Source organism: Apium graveolens, chromosome 3, assembly GCF_009905375.1.
Source record: "Apium graveolens cultivar Ventura chromosome 3, ASM990537v1, whole genome shotgun sequence".
Lineage (NCBI taxonomy): Eukaryota > Viridiplantae > Streptophyta > Magnoliopsida > Apiales > Apiaceae > Apium > Apium graveolens.
This window is the reverse complement of record NC_133649.1, coordinates 236632123-236640307: the sequence shown is the minus strand read 5'-3', so window position 1 is coordinate 236640307 and position 8185 is coordinate 236632123.

The window sequence follows — 8185 nt, the reverse complement described above, 5'->3', positions numbered from 1 at the left end:
CAACCTGTCTTTCGTATTCACTGCAAATGTGTAACAATTAGTTCATATATATTGATGCGATTATCCTGAGTCATTTTGATATACTTGAACCAAGCGTATCTTAAGTTATCTTTGAATTATATAGAAATGCCATGAACCCTCAAGTACATATTGCAAGTAGTTTAAAAGTCTTATCATGATAGTATATTAAAGTAATTTGAATGCCATGATAAAATAAAGAGTTGTTCTTCATTGATCCTCTTGATTATCATGCTAATGATTCCTAGAGTATTGATATCTCACCCTGATGCTTGAATCCCTATAGAACTTTACCTTGATACCTAAAAGCCAGATATTCATCAAAGTTGTCCATAATTGATTGATACCTCTCTTTATTACCCTAAAGTTTAATAATCCTGATATACCCTGAGCTAAAGATCATTTCTTCATACCTTAACACCCTTATTATTCATGAAGCTTATCTTCTTGATGTTCTAGCACTTGTACCTTGTCGAAAAACCATTGCTTTAAGCCTAGCTTGGCATTACCCCTTTATAATATCCAATAGCCTCGCTAAATTTTCTTGCCCAAGTTTTGTATATGGAATCCTTTCAGTTACCCTAATAGAGTAAAGTCTAGTGGATCATGGCCCTGAGATTTAGTACCATATTTCCAGTGTTTCGAGTTGATCTATAATCCCTTGATAAAAATGTTTACTGTTAAAAGAGATTTTGTCATAAATCGGCATCAGTTTTTTAAATGAATAAAATGTGGATTTTCAGTCCCAAAGGGGGATAAATGTTTTCTTTGAATAGTGGATCTGGACTGAGACGCGAGTCCTTTCCACACTTATAATGTAGGCTTAAAAGTTGCCTAGGGATCCCATTAATGTTTTAGAACCCAGCGAGGTTCGGGATTACTTCGCGGCTGATCACCGGCTGTAATCCGTAGCGTCATAAAATGATTTTGTTTAAGATATGATTTTGAAAATGTTTTGATACAAGCAAATGATGCCATCACCCAAAGTTTTATCTCTTGTTATTATTGGTTATGTCTTCACATTGTCATTCTTTAATATATATCTCGATTTATGTTTCGCATCGTATTATTTAGCGCTTGTTGAGCATTTGGCTCACTCCTTGCTATACCCTGATACTACAGCTAGCAGCTATGGTTAGATTCAAGCAGACAGCATGTAAGACCTGTGACGCTAATGCGTATGTTCGAGCTCAGGTAGAATAAGGTATAGTTTTGTGTGAAGACTCGAAATTAAAATCAGTTATAATAGATGGTAGTGTTGGGCTGTTCCAAACCCTAAACTGTAAGATCTTGGATTTGGTTATGTTTACTTTCTTTTAAATATTGTAATAATTATATTTAATTTTGTTGGTTAAGTTGGGGGTGTGACAGATATTTACTGGCCTAAATAAGTCCATGTGAATAAGTTGCAAAGGTGCACTTATGGAATTCACAGTTTTTGACTTGTGACTTGATCTTATCATTTTTCCTTTCTGACAGGCTTTACAAAATACAATTTGAGCAAACTCCAACTTTGGCATGTCTCTCACCAACTCTTTCTTGACCAGAGTGTTGATTGCCTTAAAGTTCAGATGTGAGAGTCTCTTGTGCCATAGTTTGTTTTGCTCTGTGGATGCCTTGATGTAGAAGCAACAAATTCCACCCTCATTTGTTGAGTCCAAGTCTGTAATAAACAAGCTTCATTTCCTTGCTCCTTTCAGAGCAACTTCACCAGTCTTCTTGCTGATAAAAGTGCATTCTTCTTTGTTGAATAAAACTTCAAAGCCTTTTTCTGCAAATTGGCTAACACTGAGAAGATTCACTTCAAGACCAGCTACTAGTGCTACATCATCAATGACAACATTTCCAGAAATAATCTTGCCATATCCCATTGTGAATCCTTTGCTGTTGTCTCCAAAGGTCACCAAAGGGCCAGCCTTCTCCTCAAATTGTGATAGAAGGGCTTTATCACCTGTCATATGTTTGGAACATCCACTGTCAATGATCCATATGACTTTCTTCATTTTTCCCTGCAGACAACGAGTTTTAAGTGTGTTTAGCAAACCAAGCAGTGTTGGGCACTTTCTTCTTGTTAACTGATTTAGCAGAAGTAGAATGAGTTGTTTCAGATAAAATAGAATTCAGTGACTGTTGTGCATATTCCCTATTTGCTGTAGACCCAATTATTGTTTCTTTAAGGTCTACTCTCAACTTTTGGCAGCTTTTCATCACTTTCAAGTTACAAGAATGCCGTCAAACTTGTCACATATTGAGTAGGGATCATTTGCATTTGCTTCATTGTATTTGCAGGCTCCTTCAGCTGGCTTGCTAACATCCTTTTTACAAAGGTGAGTTAGGTGATTCACAGAGCCACATTTCTCACATTTCTTTCTTGGAGCATCTACAACATAAGAAAAATTGTTGCTTTTTGTTTATCCCAATTTTTTCATTTCTATTTTTCTTCTTCTTTCTTGCATCTTCAGTTTTGATTTGTTTGACAGGTGTCTTGGTGCTTTGGTTGTCCGTGAGATTTTCTTCAGCTTTGGAAGTTTGAGTTGCATTTGCAATTTTCGTCTCATTATCCTCATCTGCAATTTCTTACTTGATAATCAACTCTTCTTCACTGAAGTTTACTTTACATGCCTTGAACATAGGCGAACCAACCTTTTTCAACATTGCTGGAACATTTTCATTTTCTGTTGCTTTTCCTTTGTCACTTATGTTTTTCTTCTTACTGTTCAAGGAATCAAGACCAAAATCAATATTTGCACATGACTTGTTTTTTTCATGGTATTGTCCAACCAACTCAGATGCCTAAAGGACTTCAACTTCACTTCATTTTTCTCCAGCTTTTCTCTCAACACAACTTCAATCTCATTTTCACACTTGAGCTTGTTCTTCAGATATACATTCTCTTGTTTTATAGCATCAAGCTCCACTATCAATAATTCAGTTTCCTGTTTCTCATTTTCAAGCTTCTTATTTATTTTTGTCAGTCTGCTAACTTCTTCATTAGTAGCCACCAAACTTATATGAATGTGAAACATTTCCGTGCTCATCTTTTCAACAGTTTCCTTATATTGATTCACATTTAAATCAATGGTTGTAAGAGTTGGTACCCGTGTTTTTGATGAAGAGGACTTTCCTTGCTCTAAGGACATTAGTGCATAATTTCCAACTTCCTCATCTTCATCATTGTCGCAGTTATCCCAACTTTTACCATCTGCAATATAAGCTTTGCTTTGTTATTTCTTTAGAAGAGCTTCATACTTTACTTCCAATTCAAGATAAGCTTCGTTTTTCTTTGCTTTTTTGGGTTTCCTGCATTCTGTAGCAAAATGGCCTAACTCATCACAGTTGAAGCACCTTATCTTTGAGTTGTCCACAGATCCAGTTTTGTAGCCATTTTTGCTATCATATGTGTACTTCCCTTTTCCTTTCCAGCTGCTGTCTTTGTTGAATGATTGTCCTTTACGCTTGAAGAACCTTGGCTTCTTTACTCTAATGTTAGAGAACTTTCTTGCTAGATAAGCCATTGATTGATCTAGCTCATCAAGTTCATCCATGGTGTAGAACTCATCTTCTTCCAGTTCCAGTATAACTTGTTCTTGTGAATCATTAATTCTTTGCTCACTTGTTGAGGCAGCTGGAGTCTTGGATCTTGGCTCATCATTAGAGCTATGGCTTTCATTGACAATTAGGGCACTTGAACCATCTACAACATGCCCTTGACTAGATCTTAATGATTTTCTTTGAATCGTTTCTAGTTCATATATTTTCAAGATTCCATACAGGACTTCCAGAGTTATTCTGCTCAATTCTCTCCCTTCTCTGATTGCTGAGATTTTTTGTTCCAAATGATCAGGGAGAGTAAGCAAAAATTTCAAGTTCACTTCTTTAGCTTCATAATATTTATCATGAAGATGCAAGTCATTAATCAACTTGTTAAACCTTTCAAACACATCAGCAATGCTTTCCTTTGGCTTAGCCATAAACCCTAATATTGTGAAATCAGTATTCTTCTTTGATTTGACCTAACTTCCTCAGTTTCCTCACACAATATCTCTATCTTTTCCAGATCTGCTTTGCAGTGTCACAGTTGATAATGTTGTTATACATTACATTATCAAGTGACTCTATTAAGATTAACTAGAAGCCACTATCCAGGGAGACTTTTTCTTTCTCAGTCTCAATGTATTCAACAGGGTCCTTGGGAGCATAATGAGCTAGAATAACCATGTCTCCATCTGTAGATTCATCAACTTTAACCATAGGAATGAAGGGCCCATTTTTGAGAATCTGAATAAAAAGTGGATTGGCCATTCTGATAAACATCATCATTTTCTTCTTCCATAGAGTATAGTTAGCTTTGTCAAAAGTAGGGATTTTGATGATACTAATTTTCTGTGTATTCATTCTTCCAAGATCTTGAATATGTTTACTTTCAGATTTTGCTCTAATACCACTTGTTAGGAAATGAATTACACGCATAGAGGGGGGGGGGTGAATGTGTTTTTGGTATTTTTGTGCTTTTCTTGATGTACTATGGTTTGAATAAAGTAAATGTAATCTTGTAGTGATATGTGTTTATACTGAAATTTAAACAATCAATAAAAGTGAACACAGATCTTTCAAAACTCACTTAATTTTATATTAAAATTAAGAATATTTTGCTACAAAATTTCTAGGCTCTTTGATTATAAAGAGCTTAGCTTCTTTTTGAGAGAAATACAAGATTTTCTTATCTAAATTGTTATAACTAACAAAGGACCAGTGTTGAATTTATATTTCAGTTAACTACTGGTTTACGCAGTGTATAATAAGACATGCTATTCACTTTAGTAAGTTGTCACTAATCATTTCCATTTTGGGAAAAGTATATCTTCCATTTCTGGCCTAGCATATCTTTGCACACTGTGTTAACTTTGATCTTCATTTGTCAGTTAATCTTTACCATTGATCTTGCACACCCTTCAAGTTGCTTTTTATAGACTTGTCAATCCAGCTGGTTGGATTGTTTGTTGATTGTAAATCTTGGATATTGAACTGGTCTGCAATTTGTACTTTGAGATTTTACCTCGAGATCTCCAGTCAGGCATATAAAGAACTTGACATCTCGATAAGTATATTAACTTATCGAGATCTCTAATTCTCCATAGAAGATTTGACTTGTAGAGGTCTCTGAGTTCTCTATAAGAGAATTTAGCTTGTCAAGATCTCTCCACTTCATGTCTTCACTTTGGCTTGTAGAAACCTCTGAGTTCTCTAGTGACTAATTGACTTGTCGACAACTCAGAGTTCTCAAGTGATAATTGGCTTGTCGATAACCCAGAGTTCTCTAGTGATATTTGATTTGTCGATGACTCTAAGTTCTCTAGTGAAGAAATGACTTGTCAATATCTCCAATCTTCATGTCTTCAATTGGCTTGTCAATATCTCTGAGTTCTCTAGTAGCTTTCCTGACTTCTCGATAAGTCATTTGGAGTTCTCGAATGACTTTTCTATAACACTAAATCTGTGACTTGTAGAGATCTTGACTTAGAATGTTTTTATCAAAACAGATTTATCCAACTCCAAGCTTCCTCATAATTCTTCTGAGGCATGATCTTCTTGATCTTCTTCTACATAGAATTTTTAGGCTTGATACTGTTTAAACAAAAAGACTTCAGTCTGCTCTTTGAGATTTTTACAGACTTTAGATGTTACAATACAAAATACAAACTAAGATTACAATACAACTTACTTAGGGTTGTCAATTTGACATAGTCTTGTTAAAGCACAGACATGTCTTGCACAATATAAATAGAAAGATATGAGTCAAAAAAGCAACAATTATGCCTATATTATAGATGCCCCCAGAAAATAGTGTTGAAGATGTGGCTCAACAAATCACCTAACTCATCTTTGCAAAAAGATTGTTAGTAAGCCAAAATATAGGGCATGCAAGTACAATAAAGCTCAAGAAAATGATCCCTACTCTTTCTGTGACAAATTTGATTACATTCAATGCAACATGAAAGTTATGACTAGCTGTCATAAGTTAAGAAGTGATCTAAAAGAAGTTAATTTTAGACATGTGGTAAAAAATGAGAATGTTAATCAAACCAAGAAAGCTGTCTCTTTTGATTGTTCAAGTTCTACTCCTCTTAACTCTGCCAAAAAGAAAACTGTGCCCAACACTGCTTGGGTAGCTAAATATTTAAACCGCATTGCATGCAGGGCAAGAAGAATAAATTCATGTAGATCATTGACAATGGATGCTCCAGGCACATGACAGGTGATAAAACCCTGATATCACAGTTTAAGGATGTTATTACGTAACAATCTATCAACAAATTAGAGAAGGGGGAGGTTGAATGGAATTATGGTCACTTTCTGAAATTTTGAAAACTTCTTACTAAATATAACTGTGCTTGAATATGCTTGAGTGCAGATTAACAATAGTAGTATTTAAGAACACAAAGTAAATGAACAGATGTTTAAAAACTTTATGGTGGATTGATCTTTCCACCAGAGATATATATATATATATATATATGTGAAGAAATCTCTGTGATGCAAATAGCACACGGCTACTTACAAGTGTTTACAACTTAGAACTCTAGAGACTAAGAATATAGCTTTCCTTGCTCTATTGTTCTATATCAAATGTAATGATTAATTCTTGATTTCTAAACACTTGCTACTCTTGGTTTATATATTAACAAGTCACATATGAAAATAAGACAAATTGTAAAACCTATCAGCTAGGTCCAATCACATGTTTCTTCATTTCTCTATCAAATACAATCCAGTTAGATACAACATCTTTGAACGTCCCTGTTTTACATGGAAATGGAAATGCTTCATTTTCTTCTTTATCCTGACTGTAGGCTGCCATATTCCTTTTGTATACAATCAACCCATGTGACTGTCAAGTCACTGTCAAGTCACTTTCAACTACTGTTTAGATTGATTATCCATTGAGGCTTCGTATCTGTTATCCAATGAAACTTGACTAACTCATCCATTTAAACTTGATTAGCTCATCCGTTGAAACTTGACTAGCACATCCGTTGAAGCTTTGTAGAATAACAGTTGAAGTTATTTCCATAGCATTTGATATTCTTTCACTTATATAAAATTATAAGACATCTGTTATATACAATTAGCTCACCTATTTTGTATATCTTGCTAGTAGTCAACATGACTTAGAAATAACTAAAACTCCTAAATCCCCCAGCTAAACTAGTATACAAAATGTGTTACAAACTTATTCAAATAAGCTACTCTTTCAACGGATAAATAAAGTGATCATCCGTTGAAAGTTACAAAATCATTTAACTTATCTACTTAAAGTGTTTTTGGTAAGTTATCATCAAGCCTACAACATATTCCTTACAATCTCCCCCAATTTATGTCTAATAGAATTATAGACATAAATTTAGGTTAACTTAATGATAACAAAACACTCAACTAAAATTAATACAGTTAATAGTAGATAAATTGCACAATGCTTCAATTAAAAATGTAATCACGAAGTTAAGGAATGTTTACATGTTATTTTTATGATGCTCCCCTAGACTGAGCTGATTATATCCTTTTCCTTGAATCCCTTATCTTCTTTCCCAACCTCTTATCATTCTCCTCAATCTGGTTCTGAAGTTGTATAAAGAATTCAACTTCATTTTCATTGTTGATATCCAGCATCTCCTGCATTTCCTTGAGTGTATCATTCCTTGATATTTGCACCTGGTCTTCAACTCTGAAAAAATCTCCTAACAAACTTTTCGTCTCTAAACTCCATCATCCAGTGGGGTCTCAAATGCACTCTATCACCAGTGTATTGGATAGTCAAAACTCTAGGTAGTGCTTTTGGATCTCTCCAGCATTGTCTTATTTGGATTATTGATAAGTGGATTTTATATCTACTTGGAACGCTTCATTACAGGCTTAAGTTGGTGTTTTGGACTCAAGTTATTGGTATGTTTGATGTGTTTTTATGTTTTTGTATTGCATGCATTAGTTGGATGAAGAAAGAAGCTTTTCAAGAAAATATGCTGAAAAGAGGTCAGATTCTGAAGTCAATACCATTCTCAAGTTGTAGAGAATCCTGTTATCTTCGCGTGGACAGTTGAATCGCCTAATTCTGACAAGCAGAACTCAAGATACGGCCAAAAGAAGAATTGTCAGAAAATCACCAGAAAGC